Source organism: Pleurodeles waltl, chromosome 1_2 (assembly GCF_031143425.1).
Source record: "Pleurodeles waltl isolate 20211129_DDA chromosome 1_2, aPleWal1.hap1.20221129, whole genome shotgun sequence".
Taxonomy (NCBI): Eukaryota; Metazoa; Chordata; class Amphibia; order Caudata; family Salamandridae; genus Pleurodeles; species Pleurodeles waltl.
Genome location: NC_090437.1, coordinates 452,781,831 through 452,805,340, shown reverse-complemented (window position 1 = coordinate 452,805,340; position 23,510 = coordinate 452,781,831).

Here is a 23,510-nt window from a genome sequence, read left to right as displayed (position 1 = left end):
CCTAGAGGAAATCCAGAAAAGGTGGTATGACCTTCGCTCCAGGACCAAGGAGAGGGTTGTGGAGCGATGAGGGAGATGAGGGGCACCGGAGGAGGCCCATCCACCGTTCCACCACTTACAGCCCTGGAAACCATGGTGGAGACGACATTGGAGTGGATAGTTCAGCGCCTGGAACATCAAAAAGTGAGTACCATGATATATGCTTTGACACCCACAAATGCAGTATACACACTATCCCAGTACACAGCAGCAGGCATCACCAGACTAGCTCCATTCCAGTCTAGCAACCTCTAGAATAGTGCATTATGGGCAATGTAGTACAGTGGTTCAAATATGGGCAAATGTTTATTATGAGGCATAAAACAGATGTGCGAGACTGACAGTGTATCCCCTATGTCCCACAGATCTCCCACAAGGCACCCCCATCAGCGAACACATGCAGGGAGAGGAACATGGGCCAGACCCACAGAAGGAGGCTGCCAGTGACACAGCAGGGCCCAGCAGGAAGCCACCACCAATGGAAATGCCACCAGAGTCCATGGAAGATCCTGCGCAGGATATGGAGGCAGCAGGTTTAGCACCAGGGCCCAGCCCCACAGAGAGGCACACACAGCCAGCAGCAGTAGCAGTGCGCAGACGTTGGCGCAGAGTGCAGTCTGTGCACAGGTATGATGTTGCAGACGTTGAGTTTGCGGGACTGGAGGCATCACTGGTACAGGGTCAGCGCCTGCAAAACAGACAGTTGTGGTCAATAAACGGAAACCTTAATAGACTGCAGACCACTATGACCCATGGGATGGCAAATGTGAACAGTCAGTTCCAACACATTAACACACATCTGGGGAACCTGAGACAGGCCATTGAAAATTTGGTCAGGGAACTTGTGGCAGACAGGGCACAGGCACGGCGCAGGGAGCGCAACACTGCCGCCCGGTTTTACAGACTTGCAGCATCCATTGGGTGCCTGGCTACAAACACCACCTGCCTGTCAAGGCGTACTGTCAGCCTGCAGGTTGAACTAGGTCATTTCGCAGGGGATGTGGCACGGGGACTTTGCCGCATCAACCATGCGGTAGACATAATGGAGACCAGGCAGGCTACAAGGGGCACAGGGGATATCCCGCAGGACAGCGAGGAGGGCTCGACCATCAGCAGTGTGTCTGCCACTGATTCCCGTGTGCTGCGGAGTAGCAGTGCACGGCAGGGGTCAGGGGACCCACCAGGAGTGAGCCATGGTGGCCGCAGTAGGAGGAGGCTGCGAGCCACCAAAATGTACTATTACTAAGGCACATGCAATTAATGTGTCTGATATTACTTTTTACAATTCAAGACTGTGGCATACAGCACAATTCTAATTTTTTCATAGTTTAGAAATAAAAAGGTTTTGTTTGTTTGACTACACAACTGGGCTATGTGTGTCTGACATTAGTGAGTGTGGTCACGGTTGCCACGTACCTGCCAAAGTATTGGGTTGCAATGTGGTTCCGTCTCTGTCTGCCCTCATTTGCGATGCTTCTATACCCAGGATGTCGGTGTGGCAGCTCTTGCTCCTCATCCTCCGTGTCTGTGTCTTTATGGGTGAGATGTAGCCCACGTCTGGTGGCAATGTTGTGTAGGATGGCACAGGCGGCCACTATCTTGCATGCTGTTTCTGGAGCATACTGGAGTGCACCTCCACTTTTGTGGAGGCATCTGAATCTTGCCTTTAACAAGCCAAAGGTCCTCTCAACTACAGTTCTGGTCCGCCGATGTGCACTGTTATATCGCCTCTCATTCTGATTGCCAGGTGTTAGGTACGGGGTGAGTATCCATGGTCTCAGGGCATATGCACTGTCACCAGTTTGACAAAAAAGGCAAATTTTGCAGGGCATCAATGGGTTACACAGTGACCTGTATGTATGGCTTCAGAGTGTAGTCAGCAATACCTAATAGATATCCGTCTCCAAACTCCCCACGTTCTTGGCGTTGGTGTATCCCACTGTGCCTGAATATGTATGAGTCATGTGTACTCCCTGGATATTTAGCTACAATGTCAGTAATGACATTATGGGCGTCACATACCACCTGGATGTTTAGTGAGTGGGTACATTTCCTATTGCGGAACACATATTCCAGATTTGCAGGTGGGCAAATTTGTATATGTGTCCCGTCCACACACCCTATTACATGGGGGAAGTTGGCAATTCTGTAGAAGTCCAACTTGGTGCTGCCTTCTGAGTCTCCTTTCATACTTTGGTTCTGGTTACCACCTGCTCTGAATCAGTGGTAATCTGGATGTGCAAAACGGGCTTTTTGCGACTAGTCGCAATTTGCGACTGGCTTTTGCATATGGTTTGTGATTCGCAATCTGCGACTTCCTGTTTGCGGTTCGCAAAATCAGGTTGCGATTGTTGCGAGTCGGTGCTCTGTCGCATCGCTATTTGCTATTCGGAAATGGGATTTTTGCATCCCATTTGCAGATTTTGCGAGGTCGCAAATAGCGATTCGGGCCATTTGCGACTCGCAGAACTTTGCTACATCTGGCCCCTGGTGTTTCAGGCCTAGCACATTTAGCTGTCCTTGCCTACTACAGTTTTGCATTTAATACACATTTTAAACATTATTAGCTTTGCATGTTATTCAACATTATTTCTTGACATTTTAAAATGCGTCCCCAGTTCAAAGGGTCTGCACCACACAGAGGGTCTATGCCACCTGACTGAAAGCAGCTTGCCTGTTCAGAGGGAAACACTGCAATAATCCTTCACTCCCCACTGAATGGTGTACATGATATCATGTTTTCTGCATCCAGTGGGTGTTTTTCAAGCTGGCAGGCTAGGTTATTAATCAAAAGAGTTGAAATTAAACCCTGGCATGCGTATGGTTTATAATGAGTGTGGAAATTGCTTATTTATTTCTATGCTGTTACAGAAGGAAATAAATTGACTCTAAATGGCTTTGTGGTGTGAAGCAATTAACTAAATTATGTGTGCCCTTGAGCCAGGATCATTTTCTATTACCAGTTAACTCTACCAACTCATGAAGGCAGGCAGAGTATTTGTTTTCCTAACAGGTTTTATTTCGCTTTAAATGATAATACAGCACAGTCGGCAAGTGACCACTCCGACCGCTAGCAATCTAAGCCATCATCCTATCTTGTAACAAATCTCTGACCTGGGAGCAAGTTTATAAACTAGCTGATGCAAGAATCCTATGCTTTCTTTGCGAATGTATTAAGACACACATATAATCCGTAACCAGAAACGACGACCTCTGCTTAAAATAATCAGATGATAAATTAATTTGTCTTCTCTACTAACACTGTAATTTCTGCAGCATAAAATATGTTGCTAATTAGATAGTAATGCTCCTGTCGTTAACCTTCCCGTTAACCTATCGGTTTAACCAAAACACTTTCGACTGGTGCGATCAGTCCTTAGATGTAAGGCACTGTTTAGTGCACACACCTTTTGAAACCGCATGAATGACGAAAACAGATTTGTGAAAGTGATATTGTGTGGCAAATAAATCTGTGCGTGTTTGTTGTACTGCACAGTTTGTTAAGATGTTGATGTGGTGTGTTGTTTCTTGAGGGGTTGTAGTCTTGTGCTGCAGTACTGCATGGTGCTGTTGCTGGATTATTGTGCTGTGTTCTGTTTTGACTGTTTTAGTTGTGTTGTGCCGTGAGTTTGAATTCTGGCCTGGCAAGGCAGGAAATCCTGTGACATCACCTAACACCCCTATAACCAACATTTAAGTATGTGAAAGATGATATAATTATTTAATTCATATACCTAATGAATATAAATATGGGCCAGGGATGCAAGGTCAGACCATGCGTGGGGGAATGGTAAAGGGGACGTGCGTTTCATAAAGATGTCGTCATAGTTAATAAAAGATGTGCTGACCCACTGAGAAGAGGCAGTGTATAGTGAGAACTACCACCAGTGTCAGTGTGTTTTATGACTGCAGGCCTAGGCCAACAACATAACAATGATGTACACGATTTTATAGTATCCCTACCCCAGCAGTATGAGGTGCTCCCTTGCTTCACACCTTGGTTGGCGCTACTTACATACAATACATATATGTAAGAGCAAAGCGGTTTTTTATTCTGAAATGCGTGTTTCCTCTCCGAACTTTGCAAAGCATAAATTAAGTAGTGCAGTTGTTTCCCAGGAATGGGGGGGTGTTAATGTCAAAATGCACAAACTTGATATAGAAATATATTTTTTTCTTCTTTATAGTTATAAAACAAACATTACCGTCTCAAAGTCAAGGAGGACATATAGGGGCATATTTACAAGAAAGTGGCTGCGATGGGCCACTTTTTTAACACCCCCCCCCACATCATCATGGTAGCACTTTATTTTACAATACAGTTCAGCATGGCGCACGTTAGCATAATAGTGTCAGCATTTTTGATACTATTGTGGTGCATTGGTTGATTAGAGCCAATAATTATGGCGCTAAATCAGCAATCCATGGGGAGGCCCATTGGAAACAATGGGAATGTCACTTTAATGCCTGCCTTGGGCAGCCGTTAAAAATGATGGGAAAAATGGCACAGTGAAATCTCGTAAATTTTACTGCACCATTTTTGTGGGTCTCCTAGCAGAGGAACACCCCCTTTGCATACATTATGCCTGGAGCAGGCACAATGTGCGCAAGGGGTTACAAAGTGGTGCAATGAAATCTGGCACAGGGAAAAGGCCTCCTTGACAACGCGCCATAACGTAAAAAAAATGACTGGGGCAGTGCAAGGAGGCGCTAGGGGCTTGTAAATATGCCCCATACTATTTTCCCTATAAAAATGTTTACAGGACGTTAAAGAACTTACAGTACTACATCTGTGGGCATTTTTTAAGTGCACCTGAAATCAGTAAAGCAAGCTTATATCCATCAAAATTGAATTTCATACTTTCAATAACGTCTAATTATGTTTCCTTTATAAAAATAGAGTAATACAATGTCAGACGAGCCAAAATACCAGGGATAGGCTATGAGGGATGCCTGATTGCTTTTTTGACCATTTGTTCCTTAAATATGTCTGTGCTTTTGTGTGGGATTCTAATCACTCCCAGTTAGTTGAGCCCTGCAAATCTCCCTGTTTTACCAGCTTTTTATGAAAGGGCATCTAAATGCTAACCGGTGCATCTCCAAGAGAGCTGTGTTTATATGCTATCAAAAGAAAGGTGCATAATGTTTTTTTTCTTAACACATATATGCTATTTTGCTCTGAGTAAACACGTGCGACACTCTTGGTGGCAGACATCAGCATGGTAATAGGTCTTCCAGCATGCCGATGTCATATTGTGCCAGGTGGCCACCTGGTCAAGCTTTAATGTGATACCTCATAGAATAGGACTAAGGGTACCCCTGTGCCTGTGAAATTCTTGTGATTTAGCCCAAAATACTGTGCATTGGGCCCAGGTGGAATTTTTTATTATGCTTGCATAATAGGAGAAATTTGGCACCACTGCGTTACTGTTGTCACACGGAGTTCCCACCAAATTCTGACAATCACTGCATGACAGAATTTGTTTCCCCATTTAGCAACACAATGACAACCCAAACAATGCAAGGCTTCAGAATGGCAGCTGCTGAGCAAGATTTGGCAACCCCAGGGCAATTTCCGGTAGAACACTTTCTGCAACATTTTCTAATGTGGGCGGTCACAAGGGGTAGCAGTCAGAGGGCTCCTTCCAGAGTACATACTTCTACTTAAGTGGCAGCAAATCAGCTCAAAAATAGTGTGGCACCATTTATGCTGATTTTTCAGCATGGAATCCACTACCAACAATAAATCACATTATGAGCATTGTGATATGCATTTTCCAGCCAGTAGGTGAAACTCTCTGGAATCTCAAGGAGTTTCTATATAAGTCTGTGGAATTTTATGGATTGAAATTCCACAAGTTCCACAGGGGCCTGCTCTTCATACCATAATATGGCAGAAGCTGTGGGGGAGTACCCTTGTGGTCCTAAGGCCATTAGCAACCACCCGGAAAGAACAATAGAGAATTTCCCTAGGCTATATCGTGTACACATGATGTCAATTCCTCATGTTCCCTCACAGCTAGGTGGTGTGCATGCAGTTGGGGGAAAGTAACCTATTTGATTTTTCATGTTCTCAGGGGATATATAAACCTTTGTTCTTCCATGGTTGAATTGACCACAGTGTTCCTGATTCAGCCTGAGGGGCATGTACAGCTAGCCTTGAAAGGAACCACCAACACAACTTGCTGCTGTGGATTTCAGAGCACAAGTCGCAAGTTGCTGGGGTTCTTTTGGAGTAGCTGAGTCAAGGGTAGAGGTATACAGAGTAAACTGCCAATGCTAGGCTGTTTGTACTCACCACATTCTTTCTTCAACCTGTAGTTAGAATCAGGCAGTAGGTGCTGCCACCCAAGTTGTGGAGGTGTAATTAGTAATTCTGGCAACAGCTTGCCAAGATCCACATCTTTGAAGTGGGCTCAGAGGTTTGCAGAAAGAATCACTAATATTCTGTAACTCAGCTGGAAACTAAGAGGGCTTACCCTGTCATCTATGTCTTGAATCTGTAATGCTTTTTTGTTACCATTTCCTGCCGCAAGGGGCAGGAGGTACCAATAATGGCACCAGATGGATTTCTTTTCAACATAACAGTACCATCATTTAGCTATGTAGAAATGACCTACTGTTACACCTACCAGCCTTAAGGTGGTCTTCCTCAAACTTTTTTTCCTTCTCCCCTCCTATATGTCTGAATTTGTTTTTGTTTGATCTAGGACTCAGTGCACTTTACCACTGCTAAGAAGTGCTAAAGAGTTTGTGCTCACTCCCTAAAGCATGGTTATATTGGCTAACACCTGAACAGCACTGGCCCTTTAAGTTTGTGGAGCTAACCCCAAGACAGCCACCTCCACCTTGTGAGGCCAGCTTCTCCAGGCACTAAACAGCCCAGTGAGCAAGAGTCAAAGAAGATGGTAGGAACACAGACTTTCTGTGTATTCTTGGAGTTTTTAAAAAGTGTTTTTCTCCTACCTGCGTATGTTTACATTTGCCTCTTTATTTTTCTGTAAACTTGGTATTTGTAACCCCTTAGCTGCTGGGCCTTTTCCCCCCCAGTGCTGAGCCCTTTTTTGGCTATTTGGGGTAGTTCGCGCTTAGGCCTTCATAACTTTTTGTCCACATAAGCCAACCACGCCAAATTTGCGTCCTTTTTTTCCAACATCCTAGGGATTCTAATGGTACCCAGAGTTTGTGGTTTCCCCTGGAGGAGACCAAGAAAATAGCCAAAATACAGTGAAAATTTCTTTTTTTCCAAAAAAATGGGAAAAAGGGCTGCCGAAGAAGGCTTGTGGTTTTTTCCCTGAAAATGCCATCAACAAAGGGTTTCTGGTGCTGAAATCGCTATCTTCCCACCTTTCAGGAACGGGCAGACTTGAATCAGAAAACCACATTTTTCAACACAAATTTGGCATTTTACTGGGACATACCCCATTTTTACTATTTTTGGTGCTTTCAGCCTCCTTCCAGTTAGTGACAGGAATGGGTGTGAAACAAATGCTGGATCCCGGAATGCTAAACATTTCTGAAAACTAGATAAAATTCTGAATTCAGCAAGGGGTCATTTGTGTAGATCCTACAAGGTTTTCCTACAGAAAATAACAGCTGAAATAAATAAATATTGAAATTGGGCTGAAAACAACAGCCATTTTTCTTTATGTTTTACTCTGTAACTTTTTCCTGCGATGTCAGATTTCCAAAAGCAATATACCGTTTTGTCTGCTGGACTCTTCTGGTTGCGGGGATATAAAGGGCTTGTAGGTTCATCAGGAACCCTAGGTACCCAGAGCCAATAAATGAGCTGCACCCTGCAGTTGGTTTTCATTCTATACTGGGTATACAGCAATTCATTTGCTGAAATATGAAGAGTGAAAAATAGGTATCAAGAAAACCTTTGCATTTCCAAAATGGGCTCAAGATAAGGTTTTGAGCAGCAGTGGTTATTTGCACATCTCTGAATTCCGCGGTGCCCATACTAGCATGTGAATTGCAGGGCATTTCTCAAATAGACGTCTTTTTTACACACTCTCTTATATTTGGAAGGAAAAAATGCAGAGAAAGATAAGGGGCAATAACACTTGTTTTGCTATTCTATGTTCCCCCAAGTCTCCCGATAAAAATGATACCTCACTTGTGTGGGTAGGCCTAGCGCCCGCGACAGGAAATGCCCCAAAACACAACGTGGACACATCACATTTTTTGACAGAATACAGAGCTGTTTTTTGCAAAGTGCCTAGCTGTGGATTTTGACCTCTAGCTCAGCCGGCACCTAGGGAAACCTACCAACCCTATGCATTTTGGAAAACTAGAGACCTAGGGGAATCCAAGATGGGGTGACTTGTGGGGCTCTGACCAGGTTCTGTTACCCAGAATCCTTTGCAAACCTCAAAAAGTGGCTAAAAAAACAAGTTTTCCTCACATTTCGGTGACAGAAAGTTCTGGCATCTGAGAGGAGCCACATATTTCCTTCCACCCAGCGTTCCCCCCAAGTCTCCCGATAAAAATGATACCTCACTTGTGTGGGTAGGCCTAGTGCCAGCGACAGGAAATGCCCCAAAACACAACGTGGACACATCCCATTTTTTGACAGAAAACACAGCAGTTTTTTCCAAAGTGCCTACCTGTAGGTTTTGGCCTCTAGCTCAGCCGGCACATAGGGAAACCTACCAAACCTGTGCATTTTTAAAAACTAGGGACCTAGGGGAATCCAAGATGGGGTGACTTGTGGGGCTCTGACCAGGTTCTGTTACCCAGAATCCTTTGCAAACCTCAAAACGTGGCTAAAAAAACAAGTTTTCCTCTCATTTCGGTGACAGAAAGTTCTGGAATCTGAGAGGAGCCACATATTTCCTTCCACCCAGCGTTCCCCCAAGTCTCCCGATAAAAATGATACCTCACTTGTGTGGGTAGGCCAAGCGCCCGCGACAGGAAATGCCCCAAAACACAACGTGGACACATCACATTTTTTGACAGAATACAGAGCTGTTTTTTGCAAAGTGCCTACCTGTAGATTTTGGCCTCTAGCTCAGCCGACACATAGGGAAACCTACCAAACCTGTGCATTTTTTAAAACTAGAGACCTAAGGAAATCCAAGATGGGGTGACTTGTGGGGCTCTGACCAGGTTCTGTTACCCAGAATCCTTTGCAAACCTCAAAAAGTGGCTAAAAAAACAAGTTTTCCTCACATTTCGGTGACAGAAAGTTCTGGAATCTGAGAGGAGCCACAAATTTCCTTCCACCCAGAGTTCCCCCAAGTCTCATGATAAAAATGATACCTCACTTGTGTGGGTAGGCCTAGCGCCCGCGACAGGAAATGCCCCAAAACACAACGTGGACACATCAAATTTTTTCATAGAAAACAGTGCCTACCTGTGGATTTTGGCCTCTAGCTCAGCCGGCACCTGGGGAAACCTAGCAAACCAGCGCCTTTTTGAAAACTAGAAACCCAGGGGAATCCAAGATGAGGTGACTTGTGGGGCTCTGACCAGGTTCTGTTACCCAGAATCCTTTGCAAACCTCAAAATGTGGCTAAAATAACAAGTTTTCCTCACATTTCGGTGACAGAAAGTTCTGGAATCTGAGAGGAGCCACAAATTTCCTTCCACCCAGCGTTCCCCCAAGTCTCCCGATAAATATGATACCTCACTTGTGTGGGTAGGCCTGGTGCCCGCGACAGGAATAGATCACACAACGGTCAATGTTGGTCCCTACGTGAGGCAGCTGTTGACCCTGGGGTGATCCATTCCTGACGCAGGCACTAGGTGTAGGCACTCAAGTGGGGTAGTGTTTTTATCAGGACAGGTGAGGAGTCACTGGGTGGTAGGAATTTTGTGGATCCCAGCATATTCCTGTAGTTTGTGTGACAGAAATGCGAGAAAAATAGAGTTTTTATTCAACATTTCAGCTTTGCAGGGTATTCTGGGTAAGAAAACTTTGGGGAATCCACACAAGTCATACCTCTGTGGACTCCCTGAATGTCTAGTTTCCAGAAGCGTTTGGGTTTAGTATGTTTCTCTATATGGCCGCCGAACCCAGGACCAAAAACACAGGTGCCTGCCTTACAAAACCAGTTTGTTTTGCCATAGATAATTTTGATGTCTCCACAATACGATTTGGGTGGTGGAATTTGGGGCTGAACTAAATTGGGGAGCTCCCAAGAGAGCACTCTCTCTCTCTCTGCTTGCCGCCGCATTCACTTGCTCTCTAGGTTGGGCTAACCCACTATTACCCAGTTGCACAAACAGCTTGCGAATGGACAGCAGGACTGTCCTCATCACCTCCCTCATAATGTACTGGAAGAGGAGTTATCGAATGGGACTCCTCCGACTGAAAAATCACTCCCAGAGTCTGCGCCATTGTCCTATCCCTCAGATGCTGTCTCAGTATCTGATGTCTCAGTCTCTGATCCTATGTCAGAGCGGTCCTCTATAACCCGAGTGCAGGCAGCAGTCATCCATCAAGATGCCATCTCTGCTATTGGCTAAACTGTTGCTCTAAAACACTAGCCTACGTAGACAGTCACAAAATCGATGGTGTGTGTGAGATACGTGCAACAGTAGAGGCCACCTTACCTGCGCTTCTTCCCTCAATCAGCACGTTCTTTCAAGACACTCAAAAAACACCTTGTCACATACAATTCGTCACAGTCTTCAGCACCTCCTGCGCCCAGTCCAACAATCACTATTGGTGCTCCCACTCCCTCCTCCTAGGATTCCCTCATTACCACCCAGCAAAAGTGCCCTTCATCTCTCCATAGCCGCCCTCCACCCCGCACATACATTTCATTGGTATTATAGCGCAGGTAATGGCTGACTTTACTAATGTACTCAGCTATTTACATAAAATACAGATTTGCTCTTTGCAGTAGGCATATAAACCTTCTGCGCTTCTTTATGGCACTAAAACTGCCACTAGACAAGTCTGACCCTTTTCCCCCCAGGGAAACCACACACATATTGACAAAAGTGATATATATATATGACAGCCAACCACCTGAAACTCAACTCAAGCAAAACCGAAATAATCCTCTTTGGCCCACACAAAAACACCTGGGACCCCTCATGGTGGCCCACCACGCTAGGCCCTGCACCCACCCCCGCCAACCACGCACGCAACCTCGGCATCATCCTAGACTCCTCCCTCTCGATGACCCAACAAATCAACGCTCTCACCTCTTCATGCTTCAACACACTCCGTATACTGAAAAAAACATTCAAATGGATCCCCACAGAGACCAGAAAAACTGTCACTCACGCACTCATCATCAGCAGACTTGATTACGGAAACGCCCTCTACGCCGGCACCACTCTAAAACTCAAGCGCAAACTACACGCATCCAGAACTCAGTAGCACGACTCATCCTCGACCTCCCCGGACACGAACACATCTCTCCACACCTCAAATCCCTCCACTGGCTCCCCATTGACAAAAGGATCACCTTCAAGATCCTCATCCTCGCACACAAATCACTCCACAACACAGGCCCTGCCTACCTCAACGAGAGTCACCTTCCACACCCCTACACGAAACCTCCGCTCAGCTGACCTCTCTCTCGCCTCTGTCCCCCGCATCAAACACACCACCACCGGGGGCAGATCCTTCTCCTACCTTGCACCCAAAACCTGGAACGCCCTCCCAACCCACCTTCGCAAGACCCAAAACCTACTTCTTTTCAGGAAGGGCCTCAAAACCTGGCTTTTCGAACAGTGAACCTCCCAGCCCCTTTTCCTCCCTCCCCCCCCCCAGCGCCTTGAGACCCTCACGGGTGAGTAGCGCGCTTTATAAATCTCTTTGATTGATTGATATATATAGATCTATATATGTAGATCTACATAGATATACCTATATCTATAGATATATCCGTGTACATAGATATATCTACATAGATATATCTATATTTATATATAGATCTATATATAGTTTTATTTTTTTTTAGTTGTTGTATGGTTCCTTGGGGGCCAAAATGGCCCCCAGGGAAACCCTACAACATCAACAAAAAAAATTGCCCCCACAGGGGGTGACCCTGCCCACAGACGACCCCCTGTCTTTTTATTTTATTTTATTCATTTAAAAAAAAAAAAAATGATCGCGCCCCCCACCTACCTTTTTTTTTGTTTTGTTTTAAATATGCCCCGGGGGGGGGGGGGCGACCACCCCAAGGGAAATCCCTGGCATCTAGTGGTGTTTCCTGGCCCCCGATCACAGCACAGCTGCGATCGGGGGCCAGGAAACAGTTTCAGAAGGCCTCGTAAGAAAGGGGAGAGTCTCCCCTTTCTTATGAGGCCTTTTGAAAGTTTTCCTGACCCCCCGATCGCAGCTGTGCTGCGATCGGGAGGCCAGGAAACCTGAAAGTGTTTCCTGGCCCCCGATCACAGCACAGCTGCGATCAGGGGCCAGGAAACAATTTCAGGAAGGCCTCGTAAGAAAGGGGAGACTCTCCCCTTTCTTACGAGGCCTTCCCGAACGTGGGGAAGGCCGTTTTCCCCATCAAAGCAGGAAGCGGCCGCAAGGATGATGGGGAAAACAACTTTGTAACGTCAGCGCGCCTCGCGGTGCGCTGACGTCACAAAGGGGCGGGTGGGGGGGAGACACGGAAGCTTCCGTGTCTCCCGTGGAAAGGGAATAAAAAATAAAAAATCCTCAGGTGCGTATTAATACCCTTCCTGGTGTCGGCCACTGGTCGTGACCCGCACCAGGGAAGGCCAGTGGCCGACGCCCGCACCAAAAAGGTTAACCTCATTGGTGCGGGTCGTGACCAGTGGCAGACACCAGGGAGGGGGTTAGAAAATCCTTCAGTGTAATGCACCGGAGGATTTTTTTTTATGGCAGCACACCGCAAGACGTGCTGACTAAACTAAGAAACACTGTAAAAACACCATATTAACACTAACTTTGTCAGGTTATTTTAAGGAACCAAGTTAACGATTCAAGAAACGGTATGTACGTTTCTTAATGGCTACCTAAAAGTTGCGGCATGTTTGAAACAAACAACTTCTGATTCAACCTACAAAAGTAAGCAGAATACTCATGGGACATGCAACCGGAGAGACTCTGAGCCCACAATATTGTGCGACACGTTTGTAATCCCAGTCTACTATTCAGCACATTCTTCCCAACAGGAGCAGCTGAGTAGCAGGTTAGCGTCCTCTTCCCGCTCTGGTGGTACAAAAAGGCCAAAACGGCCTCCCGAGCTGCCAGGGAGGCATTGATGGAAAGGGGAGAGTCAATATGTTGGGGTTTCCCCCCCCCAGATTCTGAAAAAACATATTTTTTTTGTTTGAAAAAACAAAACAAAATGGCGGGGTCAGCACTTCCTACACGGGCCGACCCTTGGAGGAATATAAGGAATATGGTTATCCCTGGGGGGGGGGCGATCGCACACCCCAAGTGTATATTTATTGAAAAAAAGGAAAATGTTGGGGTCAGCCCAAGGGCTGACCTTCTACGGGAGCATTTTTTTACATACATGTGTGCTTTGCAATGGGGTCATGATCGGCCCCAGGGAAAGCACAAATGTATTTTTTTTTAAATTGCTGATGCAGAGAGTCAGTCTCTCTCTCTCTGTATATATAATATATATATATACTTTTTTTGTGGAGACAGCGTTGTTTTGATTACTATTAATATTATGTCTTTTGTCTAGTGGTGGTTTTAGCACCATAAAGTAGCGCAGATGGTTTATATGCCTGCTACAAAGGATATACATGTATTTAGCTGAGTGGATTAGTAAAGCCAGATATTACCCGCACTTTACAACAAATTAAATGTATGTGGAAGGGATCTATGGAGGTATGAGGGGCACTTTTTCTGGGTGGTACTGTGGGAATTAGAAGAGGAGGTCATGGGAGGCAGAGTACCAAAAATGACTGTTGCACTGGGTGCCACCAGCGCTAAAGGCTGTGATGATGGGTATGTGGTAAGGTGAAGTAATAGTGTCTTTTTTTGTTTTTTTCAGTGTCTACAAAGAATCTGCAGAATCAGAGAAGAAGCTAAGGTACGTAACAACGTTTACTATTGAACACATCACACACACCCACGAGCAATTTTGTGACTCTATCTGCCTTCTACGTTCTAACTCAGGTTATGGAGGATAGCTCTGAGGCAGGATCAGAGACTGAGACAGCATCTGAGGGAGAGGACAATGGGGCAGAATCTGGGAGTGATTTTTCAGCTGGTGGAGTCCCATCTGATGACACCTCTTTCAGTGATTCTGAGGGAGACAATGACAACAGTCATGCTGTCCCTTCGCAAGCACAGTATGTGCAGTGGGACAACAGCAGGTTAGCCGAACCCAGAGAGCATGTGTGTGCGGCTGCAAGCACACAGAGAGTGCCGCTGGATGTCAAGTCGATACAGCCAACTTTTTGCCAGTCGACTAAGTCCATCTATATTTTAATGTTGACTTCCTTCAGGAAAATGTGCAGCAAAAAAATTGTGTGCAGACCAATTTCTGAGGGAGCATGGAGGCACACCAGTGGACTCCCACTTTGCTGGCGGAGTTGAAGATATTTATGGGCCTTACACTCAAAATGGGGTTAGTGCAGAAACCCACCTTACAGTCCTACTGGACGACTCGCACGGTTTGGGTAACCCCCATCTTCACACCATACTTGAGCAGAGATAATTTTTTGCTACTGCAGCACATGCTGCATTTCAATGACAATTTTGCTGCATTGCCCTGGGACCATCCAGACATGACAGGTTGTTCAAAATGCAGCCTTTTTTGTGGAACATTTGTCTGCCAGGTTTCCAGAGATCTATACTTCTGGAAAGGATATAGCAGTCAATGAGTCCTTGATCCTGTACAAAGGACTGCTGCTGTTCAGAGAGTACATTGCCAGCAAAAGAGCTGTAAAGTGTGCTCAAAGCATAGCAAGGGGCAGGAGAGTCGGTATTACTGTCTCCAGTGCCCATCTCAACCAGGCCTATGTGTCCCTACTTGCTTTACGTTGTATCATACTAAAGCAAAGTTCTGGGAAATCTACTGAGATGGGGCTGCCACTGGGTAATCCTTTCAGTGGCTGTCCATGGATACCGAACATGCATGGGCCACTGCTTCATTAGGCAAGCAGACACAGAATTTTGCTTCATCTACTTCAGGAAATCATAGACTCCCTTATGGCCTGCTTGAGACGTATATCCACTGTCAGAATGTGGTAGGTGCTCTGCTCAATTAACCTGCATTATAGTCCCCATACTGCACATGTTAGTGGACAGAACAGATGCCACATTGTCACAGAATACCCTGTGTGTCAAAATTGTAAAAGCATGACTGAATTTTGAAGTGCTTGTTAGGGAACTTATGTATGGTACACAAGGACCACCATGATTGCCAACGAGAACCAGAGAAAGTGTAATTAGTCAAACAAATGTCCTGCAAACATATTCACCAACATTTCTACTGTTTTGAAAATGTGCAAACTCAATTTGTAGCTTTACTTTCAAAGCAAAAGTAGAAGTGTTGGTGAATGAGTCCCACAGGATACTTGTTTGACTTTTCAAATTAGAGACGTTAGGATTTCTTCACCAGAATGTCTGCCTTAATTTCAATGGTACATATGCTCGCTCAGTTTGAGGAATGGGCCTCCCAAGGCATACTCGGACACCTCCAACTTGCATCTACAAACTAGTATAGGTTTACTTGGCAATTATACAGAATTAGTCAGGACTCTGATGAGAACAGAGACATGAATGGGTAAGGAAGGATTATGGTAGGTGTGCCTTCACAGGGATATTGCACAGGTAGAAGGCAGATAGTAAAGATAGTACAGATGTACATCATCTACACCTATGGATTCAAACCCATTCGTGTCATCCCAGCACTGAAGGACAATGACATGTATGGGTCAGTGTTTGGCCTGCTTTTCATGCTCATCCTCCATCATAACTTAGTAGATGTTCAATTTGCTGTATGATAAGTGCATTACAGTCACAGCACTACACATAATGTTGGCTGGGACATATGCTACATTCTCATGGACTCCCCTGTGTGCCAAACACTACCCTTATTCATAGCGTATGACCTTCTCTTTAGGGAACATCATGAGAATTCCCCAGCATGTCTGCCTTAGTTTCAAAGGTAGATATGCTCACTCTGTTCAAGGAATCGCTTTGTAGAGCATACTCGGACACTCCCAACTTGCATCCACAAACTGGAAGGAGTTGGATTTAGCACACTGAGTGCCCTGAAGGTGCATGAAAAAACATGTGTTCCTGATCCTCGGATGGCAGTCGTGGGAGTCATCAGTAAAGGTTTGTTACGCATGCCTTCGGTAATGTTCAGGAAGAAGGAGGCAGTTACTTGACAAGTGGTAAAATGTAGTCCAACGAATCCCGTCCTGTGCCGTATGAATGCGATGGGCCCTTGTCTGGCAGCGGTAAGTTAATGTGAGTGGAGTGATTGGTTGGATTGGGCCCATGGCCGGCGGTATGAAAGGGTTGTTTGTTAAATGTGAATGGTGTATGAATGGACCATAAAGAGGTTGGTATCTGGATGTGGCTTTATGGCACACCTTCAGAAGGCTTGGTTTCAATATTCATGGTTTGAAACCATAATTTCTGGATGTGCTAAAACTAACCAGTGTGAGTGGTGGATTAACTTTAACATACTAGTACAGGGGAGTCCAAGGGTGCAGGACTTGCGTGGCTCTCACCAGTTTTCCTTCACCCAAAATCTCCTTGAAATCACAAAATTTGCTCAAAAAACAATATTGTCTTGTATTTCAGTGAGTGGAAGTCCTGGAATCTGCAGGCAGCCACAAATCTTCTACCACCCAGCATTACAATAAGTCTCCAGAGAAAAATATTGCCTCACTTTAGTGGGTGGGCAAGTTACTGCAACAAGGAAGTACCCAGAACAGATTGTGGAGACATCAAAATTACCTACTGCAAAACAGCCTCGTTTTGTAAGACAGTCACTTGAGTATTTGGTCCTGGGCTCAGCAGCCATATAGGGAAACCTACCAAACCCAGACATTTCTAAAACTAGATACTCTAGGCAGTCCACGGAAGTGTGGCATGTTTGGATTTCACAAAGTTTTCCAACCCAGAATACCCTGCAAAGGGAAACATTGATTAAAAACACTACCTTTCCTTGCTTTTTAATCACATAAACGACCGGAATGTGCAGGGATTCACAACATTCCTACCAGCCAGTGTTTCTTCACTTGTCCTGATAAAAACACAACCCAATTTGTGTGCCTGTGCCTAGTGCCTGCTTCAAGAATGGATCACTCCAGGATTAACAGTAGCCCTCATGCAAGGACTACCATTGACCCTTGTGTGATCCGTTCCTGTGGCAGCACTATCCTACCCACAAAAGTGAGGTACCATTTTTATCGGGAGACTTGGGGGTATGCCGGATGGAAGGAAGTTTGTGGCTCCCCTCAGATTCCAGAACTTTGCAGCACCGATATCTGAGGAAAAAGTGTTTTGCAAAGGATTCTGGGTAACAGATCCTGGCGAGAGCCCCACAAGTCACCCCATTCTGAATTCCACTAGGTGTCTAGTTTTCCGATTTGTCCAGGTTTGCTAGGTTTTCCTAAGTGCCAGCTGAGCTAGAGGTCAAAATCCACAGCTAGGCACTTTGCAAAAAAACAGCTCAGTTTTCTTTGAGAAAATGTGATGTGTCCATGTTGTTTTTTGGTACATTTCCTGTTGCGGGTACTAGGCCTACCCACACAAGTGAGGTATTATTTTTATCAGAAGACCTGGGTGAACGCTGTGTAGAAGGAAGTTTGTGGCTCCCCTCGGATTCCAGAGCTTTCCATCACCGAAATGTGAAGAAAAAGTATGTTTTTTGCCAAATTTTGAGGTTTGCAAAGGATTCTGGGTAACAGTACCTGATGAGAGCCCCACAAGTCACCCCATTCTGAATCCCCCTAGGTGTCTAGTTTTCAGATTTGTCCAGGTTTGCTATGTTTTGTGTTAGAAATGGGGTCTTTGGTTGACAGTCAGGTTACCCCCTGTTCAAGCAAGGACCCTCACTTAAGTCACGGTAAAAGAGAATCACCCTCAACTAACCCCGGTTTACCCCCTTGGTAGCTTGGCAGAGCAGTAGGCTTAACTTCAGAATGCGAGGTGTAAAGTATTTGTACCAACACACACAGTAACTTAATGAAAACACTACCAAATGACACAATACCAGTTTAGAGAAATAGGAAATATGTATCTAAACAAAACAAGACCAAATTGACAAACATCCGACATACACAAGTCAAGTTAGGAATTTTTAAAAATGAAACTCAAAAATAGCACTTAGAAACACAAAATGCTTCAATGAGGTGTTAACACAGCGTCGTGACGGAGTCGTTCCCAACAAGCCGACACCAGCGGCACTGGACACGGAGTCGCGCAGACCCCCAAGTACAGTACCTTTGGTGAAGAGTGAGAACAAGTCGAAGCACGCAGTCGGGGCTCACGGCATCTGTGCGAAACGTTGAACCCGCGCACTTCGAGCGGTGTCGGTCATGATGTGGTGCGGCAACTTCCACGGAGTCATGGACGTCAGTGGGGCTGCAGCGGCGTCGGGCCTGTGGAGGTCGTCGCGTTCCAGCGAAGATCACAGAGTCGGTTGCAGGCGGCATCACCGGATTCAGCAGCGGCATCGGTCCGAAGTCGTCCGAAGTTGATTTACTTTGATTTCTACCAGCTTTCCTCTCAAGGGCCCAGGGCCTGGATGGGGCACCACTTGTCAGAGCAGGAGTCCCTCCAGAGACTCCAGGTGCTGGCAGAGAGAAGTCTTTGCTGTCCCTGAGACTTCAAACAACAGGAGGCAAGCTCGAAATCAAGCCCTTGGAGATTTCTTCACAAGATGGAAGGCACACAAGGTCCAGTCTTTACCCTCTTACTCTGGCAGAAGCAGCAACTGCAGGATAGCTCCACAAAGCACAGTCACAGGCAGGGCAGCACTTCTCCTCAGCTCCTCAGCTCTTCTCCAGGAAGAGGTTCCTCTTGATGTCCAGAAGTGATCTAAAGTCTGTGGTTTTGGGTGCCCTTCTTATACCCAATTTCTCCTTTGAAGTAGGCCTACTTCAAAGTAAAGTCTCTTTTGAATGTGAAATCCTGCCTTGCCCAGGCCAGGCCCCAGACACTCACCAGGGGGTCGGAGACTGCATTGTGTGAAGACAGGCACAGTCCTTTCAGGTGTAAGTGACCACTCATCCCCTCCCTCCTAGCACTGATAGCTCATCAGGAAATGCAGACTACACCCCATCTCCTTTTGTGTCACTGTCTAGTGTGAGGTGCAACCAGCCCACCTGTCAAACTGACCCAGACAGGGAATCAACAAACAGGCAGAGTCACAGAAATGGGATAAGAAAGAAAATGCTCACTTTCTAAAAGTGGCATTTTCAAACACACAATCTTAAAATCAACTTTACTAAAAGATGTATTTTTAAATTGAGATTGGAGATGACCCTGCATAAGCATAAAATTTCCAACACGTTGTCCAGGTTTGCTATGTTTTCCTAAGTGCCAGCTGAGCTAGAGACCAAAATCCACAGCTAGGCACTTTGCAAAAAACAGCTCAGTTTTCTTTGGGAAAATGTGAAGTGTCCATATTGTGTTTTGGGAGATTTCCTGTCCTGGGTACTAGGCCTAGCCACACAAGTGAGGTACCATTTGTATCGGGAGAGATGGGGGAACGCTGGGTAGAGGGAAGTGTGTGGCTCCCCTCAGATTCCGTAACTTTCCATCACCAAAATGTGAGGAAAAAGTGTTTTTTTTGTTGCCAAATGTTGAGGTTTGCAAAGTATTCTGGGTAACAGAAACTGATGAGATCCCCACAACTCACCCTATTCTAAATTCCCCTAGGTGTCTAATTCTCAAAAATGTATAGGTTTTCTAGGTTTCCCTAGAAGCAGGCTGAGCTAGAGGCCAAAATCCACGGCTAGACACTTTGCGAAAAACAGGTCAGTTTTCTTTCGGAAAATGTGACGTGTCCATGTTGTGTTTTGGGGCATTTCCTGTCATGGGCACAAGGCCTACCCACACAAGTGAGGTACCATTTTTATCGGAAGACTTGGGGAAATGCTGGGTGGAGGGAAATTTGTGACTCCCCTTAGATTCCAGAACTTTCCATCACTGAAATGTGAGGAAAAAGTATTTCTTTTGCCAAATTTTGAGGTTTGTAAAGGACTCTGGGTAATAGAACCTGGTGAGAGCCACACAAGTCACCCCATTCTGGATTACCCTAGGTGTCTACTTTCCATAAATGTATAGGCTTGCCAGGTTTCCATAGGTTTCGGCTGAGCTAGAGGCCAAATTCCACAGCTAATCTCTATGCAAAAGATAGGTCAGTTTTCTTTTGGAAAATGTGATGTGTCCATGTTGTGTTTTCAGGCATTTCCTGTAACGGGCACTAGGCCTACCCACACAGGTGAGTTACCATTTTTATTGAGAGACTTGGGGGAATGCTGGGTGGGGTCCTATTTCTGGCTCCTCTTCAATTTCAGAACTTTCCATCACAGAAATGTGAGGAAAAAGTGTTTTTTTTTGCCAAATTTAGAGGTTTGCAAAGGATTCTGGGTGATTGAAACTGGTGAGAGCCCCACAAGTCATCCCATTCTGGATTCCCCTAAGTGTATATTTTCCATAAATGTATAGGTTTGCCAGGGTCCCCCTAGGTGCCAGCTAAGCTAGAGGCCAAAATCCACAGCTAGGCACTGTGCAAAAAGCACGTCAGATTTCAATGTAAAAATGTGATGTGTCCATGTTGCTTTTTGAGGCCTTTCCTGTCGCGGGAACTAGGCCTACCACACAAGTGAGGTACCATTTTTATCAGGAGACACGGGGAACACAGAATAGAGGAACACGTGTTACTGCCCATTGTCTTTCTCTACATTTTCTCCTTCCAAATGTAAGACAGTGTGTGATAATGAAGTGTATTTGAGAAATGCCCTGTAATTCATATTCCAGTATGGGGACCCCGAATTCAGAGATGTGCAAATATCCACTGCTTTTCAACACCTCATCTTGTGCCGATTTTGGAAATTCAAAAGTTTCCTTGATACCTATTTTTCACTCTTCATATTTCACCAAATGAATTGGCGTATGCCCGGTATACAATGAAAACCGATTGCAAGGTGCAGCTCATTTATTGGCTCTGGGTACCTAGGGTTCTTAATGAACCTACAAGCCTTATATATCCCCACAACCAGAAGATTCCAGCAGATGAAACCAGGTATTTGAAAATCTTACATCGCAGGAAAACGTTACAGAGTAAAACGTGGAGATAAATGGCTGTTTTTTTTCACCTGAATTTCAATATTATTTTATTTCAGCTGTTATTTTCTGTAAGAATATCTTGTAGGATTTACACAAATTACCCCTTGCTGAATTTAAAATGTTGTCTACTTTTCAGAAATGTTTAGCTGTCTGGGATCCAGCATTGGTTTCACATCCATTTCTGTCACTAACTGGAAGGAGGCTAAAAAGCACAAAAAATAGTAAAAATGGGGTATGTCCCAGTAAAATGCCCAAGTTGTGTTGAAAAATGTGGTTTTCTGATTCAAGTCTGTCTGTCCCTGAAAGCTGGGAAGCTGGGGATTTTAGCACCATAAAGCCTTTGTTGATGCCATTTTCAGTGAAAAAACCACATGCTTTCTTCTGCACACCTTTTTTCCAATTTTTCTGAAATTAACAAAATGTTCACTGTATTTTGGCTAATTTCTTGGTCTCCTCCAGGGGAACCCACAAGCTCTGTGTACCTTTAGAATTCCTAGGATGTCGGAAACAAAGGACGCAAATTTGGCATGGATAGTGTATGTGAACAAAAAGTTATGAAGGCCTAAGCGCATACTACCCCATATAGCAAAAAAAGGGCTCAGCACTGGGGAGGATGCCCAGCAGCTAAGGGGTTAAACTGCTGTTTTATTCAACCTGTGCCCTGTATGAATATACATCTTGATTTTCTGCAAACTAGGTCCGTTTAAACTGCTGTTTTATTCTGTCTCTGACTGTCTGAATTTACCTCTTGTCTATCAGTAAACGTGGTATATTTAAACTGCTGTTTTGTTCTACCTGTGACTGTATGAATTTCCTTCCTACCTTTTTCCAAAGACTGTATTACGCCTGCCCGACAAGGTTTAAAAAAGGCAAAATACTCCTCCGTGGCTAACAGACTGTGTTTAGGATACTGCTTAGGCTGCTTTATGGTTTTAAACTGTGCTTGGAAATTGTATGCAGCACTCATTCATGCCTTGAAAAAGTGATTAGTTTAAGTGCACAAAAAGCAGTATTTCAGCGGCTTCAAAATTGTCCCTTACCTGAAAAGTAGAATCTGAAAGCTAGTAAGTGTGGATTGTGCCTCTCTGTATCCTCTGAATAGAGGAGTTTCTCCATGCTCCCTGCCACAGCACACTTGGCTTAAGGTCACTTGCCTCTTCTATAAGTTTCTATTGGTTGTTGCATCTGTTGCTGTGCAAGGGCTAGTATTTCTATAAGACTAAGAGCTTAGGGTTCTGATTGGCTACTAAGGCTACAGTTTTCACTGAATTAAAGGTTTAGGGTTTGAGTTCTGATTAGCTGTTAGTGCTAGGGTTCTGATTGGCTACTAGGTGTGGGGTTTCTACTGGCCTAAGGATTTAGGGTTACAGTTCTGATTGGCTGTCAGGGCTAGGGTTCTGATTGGTTACTAGGGCTATGGTTCCAATTGGACTTCGAGCTTACGTTTTTCTTGGCTTTTAGGGCTAAGGCTGTCATTGGTTAATAGTGCCAGGTCTCCCATTGGCTCTAGGGTTTAGGGTTAGGGTTCTGATTAATTAGGCTTAGGGTTCCCATTGGCCAATAGGTCTATTTAAGCTTAGGGCTATGGGCGCTTCAGTCCAGGTGTTGATGCTAAGGGCAGAGAGGACAAGGGCCGTTGCCTGTTTGGGCCTCCTCAGGCCAGGTCTAGTCTAGTGCCAGAGATGCTGCCCAATTTTTACTTACCAGCTGCCACCTTAAGCCCTCCACATCCACCACATCCAAACACAATATCAACAATAGCATTTTACTCATGCACCATAAACAAAACTGATACAGATTTCAATGTCTCAACAAACACTACAAAATCCCATAAACCACACCTATACATAATTCTACCCCAACAACAACACTATGGCTTCTTCATTCTCACAAAAAATTGAACTCTGTCATATACCACTAACTCATCCACATTTCACCAACACAACACCACATTATACATAACTTTAATGCTTCCAGACACATACCCCCTATTCATACAAAAAATCTCTATCCTCTACTTGCTCCTAACAGACCCCTTTTATATCATGACAAAACCTATAGTCAGTCTTCCATCACACCATGCACCAACACCCTGCTTCTCTTTTTACCAATTAGACACAACCATACAATCCTTATGTTCCACTCCACCACACGTTGCACCTCTTCCAGTGTTCAAATCTAACATAAGCACTCATAACTCTTGTCCATCCCCTCTTACACACCACATACACTTTTCTCCAAAACACACCACCAC